At 28.5% G+C, this 14,600-nt stretch overlaps 1 long non-coding RNA gene across 1 annotated transcript; it reads right to left on the reverse strand.

Moving 5' to 3' along the window:
• Window positions 1-4,344: 4,344 nt before the first annotated feature.
• Window positions 4,345-14,392, reverse strand: LOC147813784 (uncharacterized). The gene is made up of 4 exons (XR_015432274.1): window positions 14,235-14,392; window positions 12,068-12,167; window positions 7,262-7,368; window positions 4,345-4,501 (listed from the first exon to the last, which is right to left on the reverse strand). It is a non-coding gene; the product is annotated as an uncharacterized LOC147813784 (long non-coding RNA).
• Window positions 14,393-14,600: the final 208 nt, after the last annotated feature.

Below are 14,600 nucleotides of genomic sequence, written 5' to 3' on the forward strand. Positions count from 1 at the left end.
GCTGCGGTCAGTGTGTGGGTGGGTGACCACTTGGATCAGTCTGCGTAGGGACCGAGGGTGTGCGGTATTGGTCCTCGTTAGACTGTTCTACCGTGAAGTGCTCGACTTCGCGTGCAGGTCGTCGGGCTACTGAAGAGGGGGTGCCATCCCCTCCTCAGCTGATCAAAATTGTGATGGCGTGTCTTCGGATCCCCCTCAGGGATGTTTCCCAGACCGTCGCCAATAGCCCATTGTGCAGCTCTAGTGCGACGTAAATGAACTACAACAACAACAGCAAATGGTAATAAATACACCTTCACCTTTTATTATTATTATTTAGTTCCATATTTCTTATTATTATTACTATTATTATTTTGGTAATTCGAAAACGGACGTGAACCTGTTAATTCATGCTTTGGATCAATATGAATGAAACCATGATTTTGTTTAACACCTTATTAAGGTGTCGGACAACTTGCACAGTCTTATGGTTCAGAGTACAGATATTACGGTTCAACGTTTAATAAATTTTACTGAGAGTTTACATTCAACTAGATGTTAGTCTAGTTTTTATTATTTGAAGCATAAGCTCCGCTAATTAGTTAGAAAATTTCCGAAATTAATAATATAACTATCTGAAGAATGTATTGCAAAATGGATATAGTTCGGAGTTTTCGTTGGAAAAAAATTTTAAAATCGGTTTCATTTTACTAAAATGTCGATAAAAATGAGCTAATTAAAACGAACATGCGAGTTTTAAATTAATTATATTATAGTTTAGTATATTATTAATAAATTTATTATAATTTTAATTGACTCGTGTATTACCTCAGGAAAGTTAGTATTGACTCAACAAATTTTTAAAAATGAAGCATATTTTACTTGTCTGTTACATGGATGATACGGAAAACTTTAAATAGTCATTATAAGAAAATAATTAGATTCGGAAAGTGATTTTATATTTTTATGACTCTTGAGATCTAATTATAAAAAGATAAAATCAAGGCAAAATTGAAAATACCCCCTGAGATTTAATTATATTCGATTTTCAACTTTAATTAAACCCAAAACATACATAGTTTATAGTTTTCCTTCGCCTAAGCTTGCGTTTAATTATAGTCGAAACATAAGTTAAATAAGTGAAATATTCTACAGAGACTTCGTGTTTTTCTACGTATGACAATTAATACGAAGAATATTTTTTCCTTAAAATCTTTCTATATTTTAAAATATATGTAATACGAAAATAAATCTAAAATTTATTAGTATCTAAATTGTAAAGCATTGGTTTTATTATTTAAAAATGAATAGGTAATAATAGGTTGTAAAATAGCTGATAGTACATGTCATTACAGATGGCATTACTCAAAAGATGGGCTCAATAATTTTAACAACAGCTATATTTGAATTATATGCCATATATATGTTACGCTATATGCTCTAAATTGTCTCTGCTTATGTAATATACCTGGAAAAAAAAGTTATGAAGTTTTTCATTAAATTTTAGTTCATAAGATTATCAATTATCCTAAACAATAAATTTATGAAAAAAAAGGGATCGTGGCAGGTTCTCTATTCACGTTTTCACTATTTCATGTGTAAAAAGTGGCATTTTGTTCAAAAATACTTTTTTTTAAAAAAAGAAACTAAAAATTAGGGAAAAAAAATAAGTATAGATGAATAATACTAACTCATTATTTTGAAATGTATTAATTAGATTCTTAGCAATTTTGTAACTGACAATAACGACTTTTAAATGAAAATAATGTATTTATTTTTAAGACTCATATACTTAAAAATAGATTTTTTTAAAACACTTATTCCAATAATTACTTACACAAATACATTTACGTTTTCACAAAAAAGTTGTTCTATTGAATCGTAATGAATCGTATTGAATCGTATTGAAATTCATTAAAATAAATCGAATGAACTGGGCAGCTCACATTTTCAGAAGGAATGATGACTCAAATTTAAAGAAAATCCTATTACACAAACCCCTAACGAACAGGAAAAGAGGTAGACCCAGGCTGAGATGGCTAGATTTAGTTGAGACTGATTTCCTTACTCTAAAGGAGAAAAACTGGCGAACAAGTGTCAAAAGTAGAGAGAAGTGGATTCGAATTCAAAGGAAGGCACTGGCCCACCCTGGGCTGTCTAGCCAAATATGATGATGATGATTGAATCGTTAACCGAGAAATCAGTTGAACGTTTTTCTTTACGAAAACGTCCCTAATGTAAAGTAATTTTGCAATAAAATTTTCAAAATGATATATACCTTATTTTTTTTGTAAACAAACTTCAAAGTTTTGCAGTAAAATATTTTTTAATCTAAAATCAAATTGAAATATTTTTTACCGAATTAAAAATAAATTATTACGTTAGAGCTTTTTTTTACATAAGAAGTAGACCATAGTCTGAGTAATATTAATTTCTCTCCTTGTTGTAAGTTCTGAAATAAGTTATTTGCATATTCGGGATTAAAAACTTCTGAATGAATTGATATTTACTTACTTTTTGTTTATTTATTTTGAATGAACAGACCAAAGTCTTGAAAAACAAAATATAAGTTTTATAAAAATGTATCGATTTTTGCCTTTTTTCGAAGTTTTCTTTGGATGTTTCTTTAAAATTGCAATTTTGAGTTCAGAATATTTTAGATAATGTATCTACACTGTTAGAGAGGAGGGGATAGTGTAGATAATATCTATAAGTTTGAAAAAGAAGTGATTACTAATCATTAATTTGAATATACCTAGCATTATCTTTATTAAAATGTAAATATTTTTCTTCATACTGATTGATACATAGGCTAATTTGGATGCATGCTTTTTTAGTAATCCTTTTTTCTTTCTTCTTTTTTAATGTTGTTAATGGCCCCACTGTCATGGAGTTAGTGTGGAAAAACTGTTTCTTAAATCTTTAATATCTCTATGCTAAAAATGGTAACAGCGGCTACTGTTTTGTGCTGACAACTTTAATTTACACTGTATTTTGCTATGCAGAAACTATAAGACCTAGGAACTTGAAGTTGTGAAAAGGTCTAGAAAATGTACAGGGAGTATAATGGAATAAAGAAATTAACATTAAATAATTAGTTCGAGCTGATTTGGCTAATTTGCATGTACATTTTTTTAGCAATCTCTTTTTCTTTCTTTCTTCTTTTTTTTAAAAGTTGTTAATGGCCTCACTGTCATGGAGTTAGTGTTGGAAAACTATTTCTTTAATATCTCTATGCTAAAAATGGTAACAGCGGCTACTGTTTTGTGCTGACAACTTTAATTTACACTGTATTTTGCTATGCAGAAACTATAAGACCTAGGAACTTGAAGTTGTGAAAAGGTCTAGAAAATGTACAGGGAGTATAATGGAATAAAGAAATTAACATTAAATAATTAGTTCGAGCTGATTTGGCTAATTTGGATGTAAATTTTTTTAGCAATCCCTTTTTCTTTCTTTCTTCTTTTTTTTAAAAGTTGTTAATGGCCTCACTGTCATGGAGTTAGTGTTGGAAAACTATTTCTTTAATATCTCTATGCTAAAAGTGGTAACAGCGGCTACTGTTTTGTGCTGACAACTTTAATTTACACTGTATTTTGCTATGCAGAAACTATAAGACCTAGGAACTTGAAGTTGTGAAAAGGTGTAGAAAATGTACAGGGAGTATAATGAAATTAAGAAATTAACATGAAATAACTAGTTCGAAAATGAGTAACTGTCAAACTGGCTGTAAAAAGTGTCATGCGGGTCGCTCTGCAATTCGCAGAGCATGCTTTCATATTTCCCCCCTCACCTTCTCCTTTAAGAAAGGTTCGTCACATTCATATATCGTTTTTGTTTTTTCCTCGCTTAGGTAATAGCTAACGAATTTTAAGCATGCGTATTTTTTTTTTCAGTTCATTTAGTTGTAGCTCATTGGGGATTTAAATATCTATGTAGTAAAGTATTCCGTGTAAGGTAATACTTTGTATTTGTCGTCATATAAAATTATGAAATCTTCTTGAGATATGATCCTTGTTATAGTAAAATAAATCTGTTTTGTTTCTTTTTTCTCGATCATTCGATAATGTTGGCTGTTTCATTGTTATTCTTCAAAGTGAAGAAAAGGATCTTATATAATTTTTATTTGACTTTTCTGCATTAAACAGAAAAGGGTTTTTAGGTAAGAGATTATGTAAATTTAAAAATTGGGTAGTAATTCAGCAAAATCTGTATGCCTATTTTTTATTTGACCATTATGCTACTATAAGAATAAGATCAAATATGACATACTACTATAATATTACTACTATAAGAACGAGACTACTATAAGAATGAGATTATTATAAAATTGACTACTATAAGAATGAGACCAAAATCTAAACATAGATGCAGAAGGTGGTGTTTATTTAATCTAATTTTAATCTCATGCACTTATGTACAACTGAATTATACTACTGTTGGGGATATCATTTTTTTCTGAAAATAACTTGCAGAATTCAATCCAGTTGCATTTTCACGTGGATTTCTTGACGCAGCGTTCCTGAAAAATAAAAAAGAAATAATTGTTCTCAATGCCAAGTATAAAAATTTACAGTGCCCAAAATAAATCTCCTTAAATAATTTTTGGTCCAATTATCGGATTTTCTCAAACTAAGAGTCAATCTTAATGGATCAAAAGGGTTACCTCAAATGAGCTGATTAATTAATGTTAACAATCAATTCATCAGAAACAGATGCAAAAACTTACTTTCTCTGAATGAACATATATTTTTTTCGACTGATTTTTGACTAACAAAATGTAAAGGAGAGATGTAATCTAGAATGTTTAGTCCCAATAGTTGAAATCTTCGGCTCCTAAGGCTAATTTTTTCTTAATATTAAGTCATATATCGGAAAGTTATAAAAAAAAATCGAAAATCTTTTACACTCTATTACAAAGTTCGTTTATCTGAAGATAATTTCAGACAAACCATAATTTTAATTATTTTTTATTATTTTACTTAAAAATAATCAAGAGCTATTAGATTGTAAAGCATACCAATTTTTATACCATACCAATTTTTATACCATACCAATTTTTATACCTTATATTCGAACCTAGTTTTGGCGAAATACACAACAAGTGAAATTGACTGTTCCTTAAATCAACCGTTCTCGTTACTAAACCATTCTGCTTTGTAATTGAAAAAAACAACGAAGGTTTATAACAATAAATTTCGAAAAAAGCGGCTTGACATATGTTTTCTTTCTATTGTTAATGCTATATGAAGGCTAAAATGGAATTTCATGAAACTGATAAAACAAAATTTATTTTTGAATTTTTTTTGCTGTAAGTTGCTTATTATGTATAAATGCCAAATATATAAAAATTAAAATTTTTAATTTCTTGTTAATTTCATTGATTTTTCTATTGCAAGGCAGTATTGGGACTATTACTTTCTAGATAGCGGCTATCACCCATATTTTGGTTTTCAAGAATCCTAATCCATTTAAAAAGAAGGTGTGTTCTTTTCAGAGAAAATACATTTTTATGTCTGCTTCTGTAAATTAATTAATAGTTAGCACAAATTAATTAGCTTATTTGAGGCCCCCTTTTGAACTATCATGATCGGTACTTTGTGAAAAATATGATCATTAGAAGAAAAGTTATTCAGGATGATATTTTTTTAATTTTGCTCACTGTATGCTCAGTTAAAAATAAAGAATTCTTCATTTTTCAAGTGTGTGGAACTTCTCTTTCGCAGAATTTTAAATGAAATTTCCTCTCACTGGATTTAGCCAAAGTTCATAAGTGTCATCAAAAGTTGCAACATGTGAAAGTTTAGTTCCCATTAGTATTATCAAAAGTTACAACATTGTGAAAGTTCAGTTTCCATTTGAGTCATCAATAGTTATGACACTGTGAAAGTTCATTTTTAATTAGCGTTTTAAATAAGTCAATGCAAGAGGCATGGTAAAAAGTTAACTTCTTCTTCAAACAACATAAATTTTAAAAATTATCTTTTAATTAAAAGCAGAATAATATGAAAATGTTATGCTTAATTTTTCAAACAACATAAATTCTAAAATTTATCATTCTGTTTAAAAAATAATTTAATATATTTAAATTTTAGTTAATTTTAAGAACGTGGCTTAAATTTAAAACAAAAATTAGGTTTGTTTTTATATTTTAGAAAAAATATCTTTAAGTTTGTATTTCCTTGTGTTATTCAAAATATTTTATCGATATTTGTTATGTCATTATAGGCATTTCATATTTTCTAGCTTTTTGAGATAAATGTTATAAGCATTCTTATTTTGTAACTGCCATACCTTACTGTCTATGTTTAGATGATTTATCCTCTTCCGGTAAAAACGGAATCATTGACTTCAAGGTAACCTGTGTTCTTTCCTACCTTTATTTTGTTGCCTTCATCTGTTGTAATTTTTGTCAGACACAGTTTATAACACCATTTCATTTCAAATTAAGTAAATAATCACAAAGATCTGGGTATATTACTTGATTAAAAATTCAATTCACTTTTCAAAAATAAGTAAATAGGAATTAACAATTGACATGTTTTAAGCACTCAAAAGCAGGCTCCAATTTTCCAGACTTGCCAGGCGCAAATGAGATGAATTAAAAGTTGTTTGAAAATCGCAATGCTGCCCACGAAAAATGGAAAAATAAAGGTGATAAACAAAATACCACAGTAGCCGAGATAGAGAAAAAAAGAAGGTAGAAAACTGAACAAGGAAGATCGCAGTGGCCGAGATGAGCAACCCACCACCACTCCATAGTGCGTGTAAATGCATTTTACTCTGATTTGCCCCTCTCAATCTCAGTGTTTTTTTTCTCGTTTTTTTTTAAATCTTTTTTTTACTCTTTCTACTGCTGTTGTTTTTCTAGTTTTGTTTCTCACCTTTATGTTGCATGAAAGAGAAGAGACTAACGTTATTATATTTTTCGAAACAGTCTCTTCAAATTACTTCAAGGCAAGTCTTGAAAGTGAACTCCTGTGTTTGAGTACTTAAAACATGTCGACTATTATTTGCAGTTTGTATATTTTTGCATAAATTTAAGTTTTTAATCAAATAATACCACTTGATTTCGTTAACTTGTGTAAGTAATAGCAATACTACTCATTCATTGGATATTTAAATATTGACATTGTTTAAACTTTCATTAAATCACATTTATATTTGCATTAAGTAGATGGATTGGTTTTTCTAACAGCAATTTGAAAAATAAATAATTTTTGTAACACTTTTGTCAAAATACTTAGGAAGTCAGAGATTTAAGAAGAATTGTATTACTCACTCGCCCATTCTCTTGGACGCACTTAAGAGTTTTTGGTTCACAAGATGGATAGTTCTGATAAACTGCGAACCTGTCGCCAAGCAAACCAGTTGGACTGCACACATTCCCTAATTTTTTTTTGAGAAAAAACAAAGGAAAATGTTTATTGATATGTAATAAACACAGCTACGTTGTTAAAATGCAAATATTCAAGGTGACTAAGGCAAATAATCAAGGGAATAATTAAAAATTGACCTGTTTTTTTGATTACAAAATAAATTTGTTTTATTTTAAATTACCAGAACAAGGAAGGAAAAAGAGTAAAAAACAAAAAAATTCTTGCTTATTTACGCTACGAAATTAGGCACAAATAGAAAAGTCATATGCCGACGCAATTATGTATCTCAAATAATGCGATTTGTTTTTCAAAAAATTATTATTTGTTGCCCTATCCAGTGATTTTACGCTATTAGATTTAACGAAACACGTTTTTAGTAGTGTATGTCATCAAAATAAAATTTAACTGCTTTCACTTTCATTTGATGTTACTATTGCTTGATGTCAATTTACGGTAGTCAATATATGTCACAATCAAGCAATTTTCCCCTGTATTTATCTCTTTCGAGGGGCTTTTATTAAAATATAAGGGTTAACTGTATTCAGTATCATTTGGCATGATTTGATTGCTCTAGGTCTACTTAAAGTAGTCAATATTTGTCACAATCTAGCAATTACCTATTACTAAAATTAATTAAGCAGCATTTACGCCTATTCTACGTTTCTAACGCTTCTCTTAATAAATCTATGTTTCTCTTAAATAAATTGGTACCACTTCTCCATTAACTTTCCCTTTTAGTGCATAGCTTTATTTTTTTTTAAATTTCAATTAATACCTACTTCCAAATTTAATAGAGCAAACATTGGCACGTTGTGGCGATCTTCTATGTTTTTCCAAAGCGACTTAGTACTATATATTCATTAATTTTGCTTTTTCGTTATATTCATTAATTTTGCTTTTCATTTATATTCATTAATTTTGCTTTTTATTTGGCTTTATATAAATAAATTTTTAAAAGTATCCCTATAATTAAAATAAGCACGATATTTTAGTAGAAAACTTCATAAATATTAACATGGTGACGTAGGCTACTTATGCGCTCAAGCGTGATGTTCAGGCATTCATTAAACACTGAGTTTCACTGATATAACGAATAGAAAATAATTAGATATTAAAGAACGTGCAACTAATTCTTTTTTCTTTATCAATAAGTGCTAAATGCTAGATAACGTTAATTATGTTATCGTTTAAATACTTGAAGTAAAATAAAAACTAATTTGCTTGTAGTTTCTCCTTGCTGTCGCTGTATAAAATTTCAGGATGATGGAAGAAATAAGTTTCGAAGTAATAAGACAGTGACACACACAGACACAGAATTTTTTCAACAAAAGTAAGAAAGCTGATATAATTCGCAAAAATTAGTCCATATTCAACTGTTCATATGTAATTCAAGATTGTCAAACAATTAATTTCCTCCCTGAATTTTGTCCTTTTCGTACGTAACTTAATTTTCTTCTTTAATTGGGTACTTGCACTTCAAGAAGAAGATCGCAAATACCCACTTCAATACCACCGCTTATAAGCAAAATGGCGTGTTAAAGTTAAGCTAAATTTCTCCACTTCAGTTATAATGTTAATTAACGTGAAGTTAATTGAAATACAATATCGTATCGCAAATTTGTTGAAATATTCCTCGTTTACGGCTTTTATTTAACTTAGATTTATTATTTGTTTATGTCTTTTATTGCAATCTTGATCTAGTTTTGCTTTGTCTTCTTACCAACAATATATAATTAGTTGTTTATGTTCTACGTGGCTTTGCGCCTGCCTTTGTTAATTAAGAAATGTATATTGAAAAAATTGAAATCATTGTGAAAGAATATAGAATGAGTTCGGCTTGCTCGCAGCAGAATGGATAGAACAGTTGCTTAAGTAAACGCATACTACGTTTCAAAAACCAATCAGGATCGAGACACAAACACTAATTCACTTAAAGGTATCCCATTACAGTGCATTTTGAAATATTTGTGTATATAGATCTAAGACATAACGCTGGATAATATCAGTTGAGTTGCATAAATCAAGCAATGGCAGTTCGCACCTTTTCTATAGAATGATTAATATTCCCACCCTCATAGAAACGTATTCCTATTGGTAATTGATTGATCATTGATGGCGGATAAGGCTCCTCTGTCGTGGGAGCCTCTATTATGAAGCAAACAAGTTCGCTAGTTACTTTCGCTATAGTGTTAAAATTAGCGTGAGAGTTCGAAATCCATTTAGATACTTAAAATTATTGATATGGGTAAGTGTGCTTGTTTTTTGAATGCTTGTTTTTGTTCTTTAAAAATAAATAAGCCCGTAACTTTTCGGTGTTACGTGAATAGTAATATATATCAGAAGACATAATGGAAAATTTTCTCCGTTTTTATAGAAAATTTCGAAAAGTAATTTTTATTAATACTAAAAGTTATGCTAACTACCCCCACTTTTAAGAAGAAGTTTCGAACAATTTGGCACTTTTTGCTTGCATATGCGTGAAACATTTCGCATGAAAAAGAGTTACTCTAAATAAGGTCAAATAGAAAATTATTACATCTTTTCTATTTTGCTGCATTAATTTTTAATAATCCTGAGTATTAATTTTTCGGAAGAAATTCTTTCTTTTAACTACAATTAATGCAGTTTAGTTTTTTCAATCCTAAAATTTGAAAATGCATCATTGAATTATGCTGAAAAGGGGATTATAATTTGCAAATACTACTTAAAGTAGCTTCCATATTTCATTTCTAAAAAGGGTTCTAAAATCATTACGGATTGGGAGGTTGTATACATATGACCTTCATTGGTCGAAAATAGCCTTATTTATATTGCCATAATCTCTTTTTAACTTTAATTCAGCCTACGTTCATTTAAACACTTGCGGGATGTGAGCATATTAAAAGGAGTACTTTTGATTTGTGAATAGAAAGTTCGTATAAAAACAAACATAAAAAATATTTGATGAAACATTTATAGCAAATCAAATTTAAAATATAAACAAACATTCCGAAATGTTACGGAAATCAAGTTTTAATTAATATGATGATAAACTTAATATGATGATAGCATAAGCATATGAGAATCTTATATGCATATGACATTCTTTTATGCGTATGAACCAGCAAATGACCTTCATTGGACAAAAGTTACCTAATTTATATTGTCATCATCATATTTAATTTATCCTGCTTCCATCAAAATAAATTTTAAATGAACTTCATATTAAATTGTTTTTGAGTTTAAATTTTTAGCCGCATAATTTAGTTTGTAAAAGTAACCACCATATTGCTTTATTAAATTATAAATATTCCATTTCCTTTTTTTTCAAATAAAATTATATATATTTACGTTTATCTCATATTTATTATATGTGTTGCGCAATTTTTTGTCACTTATTGATTTTTGAAGTATTTATTTTATTGAATGTAAATCTTCTTTTAGTGTTTTTGAAAAATGTTCTATCAAATTTTAACAAATCAATCAAATACTATCAAAATAAATCTGTTTTGAAAAAATACAAATGAATTAAATAGTTTTTAAAACAGAGTATTCATAATGAAATAAAATACAGCGTTAAAAAGGCACATGAGTAAAATTGTTTAGTCGCAAAAATAAAATAAATTACATATTTGGTATTTTTCAAATGACACAAATTTTATATCTCTCTTCTTCTTGCAGGGGAGGGGAGGACATATAAAAAGAGATATTTTTGCCACTAGGATGGAAAGTTCGTGTCAAAACAAGCATAAAAAATACTTTTGGAAAATTTATACTTAATCAAATTAAAATAAAAAGAAACATTTGAAAGCAAAATGTTACGGGAATCATGTTTTAGTTAAAATCTTTAAAAATTTAATATGATTTCATCTTTATATAATCAGAAACTACAGAATATTTGTTTATAGATCTTATTTTCCTGCATAATTTGTAAAAATGCAAACCCAACAAACTCAACATGATGAAAAATCAAGCAAAATCTGATCTTTCAAATCACAGTTTCTCATGAAAATCAATTCTGGATATTTTGTATACTTTAAATTTTAATTTTAATCCTGTATTTTATATGTTAGCTAAATTTTAATCAGGTACACTGAAATACAATTCCTATAAAATAATGGCAACAGAGAATTTTTTTTAATTGTTTCCCTCGAAGCAAAATTTGCTATGTCTCATCTTGCATTTAAAATTCCAAAAATATCCCATTTTGGCTTTTTTCTATTCTGTTATGTTTTAAGCATGTATTTTGTATATTTTCAATGGAAAAAATAGGCAATTGATACTAGCGCCAAAAAAGGCCAATAGTTGAAAAAAAAACAAAAAACAAATTGAAGAAAAACAGAAAGAGGTAAAATCATTTTCTACTTTCGATATTAAGAATTGATTCTGTTTATTATTCGATATTACGAACTTTTTTAACTGAATATTTAGATCTGAAAGTGTGGTATGTATTAATTTTTTCCTCTTTTTTATAGTTTCTCCAGTCAGCAGCACAATTTGTCTTAAAGTTTTGTTATTTAATTTTGCAGTTTGATCAGATAAAACTCGTTTCCTAAACCGAACACAATTAATTGCATATTTGCTAAAACTTTTCGTTTGTCTTTAATTGATTTTTAAATAAATGATCCATTTTTAGGACATTCGTTGTTACACCACTCTGGGGTTTTCTGGTCCTATAATATTCATGTAATTCGAATTTAAACATGCAGTATAAAGCATTTTTTCTTTACCTAGCTGAGCATGTTTTTTACAACGTGTACCACCATCTACTGAAACACAGGCCATTCCCTTTGGACACGGATCTAATAAATCACATTCTCCATTCACCACCTTTAAAGGTAATAAAAATAAGAAAATATATATTATATACTCTGTTTCGAACAATAAATAAAAATTTAGAATCATAAAATAGTTATAATATGCATTTATTTTATTCGTTTTAATTTAAAAAATCGTGATAAGGATCAAAATGAAACTAAAATTTTTTTAACGCTTTTTTTTCTTTCAAATTTTTTTTTCAATCTTTCATTTTTACAAAAATACAACGCTCTTACTCAAGCTCTATTGGTCTGATATATTAACGATACTTTTATGCTGCAATTTAAATAATGCATTCAATAAATTCTTCGACCTAAATACCATTTACCCAATTCAATTGATGCTCCTGCCGATGATATTAACTATTCAATATTACGCATTTATTAATAAAAAAAAAACATTTGCATTTTTTTAAAATTTGTTGCTAAATTTTAATCTTCTATTTTTTAAAAAGTTTTGTTGACTAATCTCTCTTTTTTTAAAAAAAAAAAATCATACGCCTTGAAATCATGCAGGCCGCTGATTTAAGATACGCATCTATCTTGTAGAAAATATATGAAGTGAATTTAGTTTTCAAAGTTGAGTTAGTGTTAATTAACTCTGATGAAGTTAAATTCTCTACAAGTAGTGTAACTACTTGTCGAGAATTTAACTTCAACATAATATAATGAGTTGGCAATGTTTTCAAAAGGTTTAAAAAAATGCCATTTTTTAATAGTCATAACTATTTTGAATCATAAGACGTCATCATAAATCGATCGCTAATTCTTTAATTAAGGGTCTGATTTATAAAATAATTCTGCACACACATGAAATTGAAAGCAACCTTAATGACTTAGATTTGAACAGAACATTAATTAGAAGCTCCTTTCAGTTTTATCTGACAAATGAACTAGTTTTGTTGATTTTAATTCCACTTTTACATGCAAAATAATTTCGTTATTATCATATTTGTGTACATTTTTATTTCTTCTCCTCAAACATTCATTTACGATATCTTACAAATTAGTTCTGAAAGCTTTTCCACTTGTACAGTGATTCACATTACAAAGAATTTTTTCATTTTCATATTTTAATAAATTCTAGTTAAAATTAAGTTAGAGCACCTTAATCATTAGTTCTAAAAACTCTGTTCCACTAACACAGTGATTCGCATGTATAATACCTTTTCTATATTAATAAATTTTTAAATTTTCATAAATTTTTAAGTTCTGAATTCCGGTTGAACACCATTTAAAAGAATACATTTATATATAAAGCTAATAGAATGTATTTATTGCACAAAAAATTACACTCTCATTAACTTTTGATCAGTGTTTAGACTTTCCATTTCTAAGCAGAAATCTTTCTGGATTGAGATTCTCACCAACATTGCTAATAATTTCTCAGAAAAATTGGTTAAATAACAGTTTATTTAATAGTTATTTTAGCATATTCAAACGAAGCAGTCAAATAACCATAAGTAAGATAGTATTCAAACTGTGAACTGTGAGAAAACCGATTATTAACTGCTTTCACCTGATACGGCTAAACAACCAGAATGTTATTTAACCGACTAAGCCCACCTACTAAAGGTGGTTTGAATCTCTGCCTGACAATACAACATTTCCTCCTTTCCATACTCCCTTTACATTTTTGATCCTGGGCAATAAGGATACGATACTCTCATACACGCATAGATGGCAGCACTATAAAGCTATTAAATGATCTCCAATGTCCAGTTAACATTTGTTTTTGTGGTTTTGAAACCATTCCAGTTGTAAATGGTTAAAGGCCATTAGTATCCTATTCATAGTTTTTTAAACATACCAGTTGTAAACGGTTTCAAAACCGTAAAGGTAAAAAAATGTTTTTTACCTTAAACTTTACGGTTTATTTAATAAACAGACCGCTGCCGGTTACTTTACCACAATTTTAGAAGTAGAATTCTAACAGAGTAGGTTATACTCATTTAGTAATGATGATGCTAATTTAAAATATGGATTTTTTTTTATTTTACTAAATTTTATATTGATATCATATTAGTTATTCAGTAAAAAATTTACTTTAATTAATTTTATAAGAATCAAGAATACTTACGAAGATACTGTAAGATAAGAAGAAAACCACATAAAGCAAGTATGCCATCATCTTGATTTCGGTATTCTTTCACTGTTTCAAATGCCGTTCTAACGTGAAATCAAGTGACTCTCACTTTTATAAGAAAATGTAGGGGGTATAGAGTAAAATACATATACAATGCTAGTTTGGTCCTTAAAAGTATCGTTTTCTTAATGGTAATAAAACTTTTTGTTGACTTTCTTCTAAAGAATAAGACCTTTGTTTCTCAAATTATGATGGTTTGGCAGGTTAAGGGCTTCTTTTAAAACATATTCTTTTAAAGTTTTGTAGTTAAATTTTATTTTTAGAATTCTTCCTTTGATTTATTGTACGATTTGCGACAAT

The sequence above is a fragment of the Parasteatoda tepidariorum genome, chromosome 3 (genome assembly GCF_982258835.1).
Source record: "Parasteatoda tepidariorum strain Cologne lab strain chromosome 3, Ptep-v5.0, whole genome shotgun sequence".
In the NCBI taxonomy this organism is placed as follows: domain Eukaryota; kingdom Metazoa; phylum Arthropoda; class Arachnida; order Araneae; family Theridiidae; genus Parasteatoda; species Parasteatoda tepidariorum.